Genomic DNA, 2,731 nt, shown 5'->3' on the forward strand with positions numbered 1-2,731 from the left:
TATTCACAAATCATCATCATCATTAGCAGCAGTAGCAGCAGCAGCAGCAGCAGCAGCCTATTTTTATGTCCACTGCAGGGCAAAGCTAGGCCTCTCCCTGCAATCTCTAATTACCCCTGTCTGGCGCTAGGTGATTCCAAGTTGTGCCACCAAATTTCTCAATTTCATCACCCTTAACTGACGACCAACGGCGCCTTCAAAGCCTTTTGTATACAGAAACGATGTAAGTGCCAACGAAAGCTAACGATGAAAAGCCGGTTAACGGACAAAAAAAGATGACTGTAAGGACGGTGATTGCAGCCTTCAACGATCTGCAAGCTTTACCCTGCGTCGTTCCCTCGCTTCGCCGCGGTGCACGCCGTGAACTTCGGTGTAATGAGTACAGCTGCAGTCGTACATTCCGCCATACGAAGTGCGCACAAAAAGAATAGCGACTTGTTTCACTAAGTGGCTCTCGAGCTTATGGTAAATGAAGGCTTTCTTTAGTTGAACAAGTCTAGCCTACTCAATATACGGTACGCGCTCGTTACAACGAAGTGACCTGTATAACGAGGAATCTTGGGAGTCCCAAGAACTTCGTCAAGACGTTTGGCTGTATGTGTGTTTTCCCGGAGTCCCGGGAGGACTAGATTATACATCTAGTTTATATGTTGAGGCAATTGGGGGGGAGGGGGGAGGGTTGTAAGGGTGATGCGCGAGCCAGGATTGGAGTGTGTGGGCTAATATATAGGGCTAAATGAAAATTTCTAGACACTCGTTTTATGCCTGTTTAGAAGCGTTAAATGAAATATACAAATTTTCTCCAGTGAAGTACTAAAGGCGGTAGCCATATATTATTCCGCTCGAAATGGGAGCCGTGTTATAGTAATGTACGCCAAAAGTTTGAACACTGTATATGTTAATTGGGGGCTTTCGAAATCAATAACAAATGCTCATTTTCTTCATCATCTATAGGAACTGTTATACGAAACGTGTACTTTCTTTGCCCTGGTAGAACCAAGCGTGGCACCAAGATTCAATTTGCGTGAAAATTTGGAGTAATTCGTGGTTTATGTACGATCAAAGTTTAAACTGTGTAGGTTAATTACTGACTTTGTAAGAAATTACTTATAATAGCGTCCCAGAGCGTTAGAAGCTTGTTTTACGAATCGCATACCAAGTTTGCCTGATGTCTTGGAAAAAGGGAATTAAACTTGCCGCAGAGTTGACATTTAGAGGGCCTAGGGGGAATCTTATGGGTGATGTGATGGCAAAGTTTCAAGAGCATCACCTAATTACGGTATTTCCACTAAATATATGTGCCCAAAACCTTTATAGAACCGTCATACGCATTGTATACCAGACTGTGCCCTGGGAGAACTGAATTCAGCGCCGGGTTCAGATTTAGCACAAATGGGGACCATGCATTAAGTACACTTTAAACCAGTTTACACCAGTAAATGTACGCCTGTGTATATAACTCGCACCCTTTCATTCCCTTAAAATTGGTATTTTGCATGTACACTATAATTGGTGTTTTGCAATTCCTCCTTCATCGAGAGTGGAATTCACAACATTACACCCTTAGCAACATCAAATTGTCAAAGAGTGTAATACAAGATTACGTACATCGAACAGCAATAAAAGCGTAATTTAACAAATACACAAGTAAAATATATATCCTCATGCTCCCTGGGTAAACTACATTCTGATTGAATATTTCATAAATAAACAAAATAAACAAAATACTGTGTGATCGAATTTGCATTTATGCGCGAACTGTTGTTAAAGAATTGCCAATTTATAATGCCGTAACCAGGCAGGTTAATAGCACATAGAAGAACAGCGCAAACCCTGTGTACTTAGATTTAGGTGCACGTTAAAGAACCCCAGGTGGTCGAAATTTCCGGAGTCCTCCACTACGGCGTGCCTCATAATCAGAAAGTGGTTTTGGCACGTAAAACCCCCTAATTTTCAACAGCGCGAACGTGACGGCAAACAGATGCAGCAACCCAGTACTCGATGCCAGCAATCAGCAAGCAGTTGAAAAGTAGCCCAAGTAGCCAACTTCGTGAGACGTAGCAAGAGTTACGCAATCGGTATTTATACCCGTGCTTTCGAGGACACCGATCGGAACGGTGAGCACCTGTGTATTTTGTATAAATACGCGGTCATCTGTGGATATTTGAGAAGCCTATTGTGCATGCGTTTGTGTGCAACATATGATTGTTAATTGGGCTGCATCTCAAAACAGGTATTCGCAGAAATAATTGCCACGCCGCCATCACTTTAACTAAATTGCCAAAATAATACACCCCTATAAAGTATAACCTGCGTCATACCCTTCGTAAAAGCTTAAATGCCTAACAGTGCAGTACGTGTGTTGTCAGGATAAACACAGCTTCTTAGGATAAGCACACAGGTCGTTGTACCTGTGCGCATCTTAACGCCACAGATGTGTGAGTGCCCTACCAATAGTTTCATAGTAAACAGTAGACTTTGAGCGTTAAAAACCCATGGAGAGAACATACTCTGGGCCGGTCCGGTACAATCGCAAAGGGAAAGCGCTGTGCGTCACGCTGACGCGGCACAGGGCGATGTTTCGTCATCCCTGTTTCAGCAAAATAGACGGAGGAGGATGTGGATGACGTATGGAGGAAATATGCCCACGTGACCTTGCCACTCCTCCACGAGCATTCCACTATCCTTCCACTATTTGGCGGTCTTCAAAACTCCGTATGTGGAGTTTAGA

Source organism: Dermacentor andersoni, chromosome 5, assembly GCF_023375885.2.
Source record: "Dermacentor andersoni chromosome 5, qqDerAnde1_hic_scaffold, whole genome shotgun sequence".
In the NCBI taxonomy this organism is placed as follows: Eukaryota; Metazoa; Arthropoda; class Arachnida; order Ixodida; family Ixodidae; genus Dermacentor; species Dermacentor andersoni.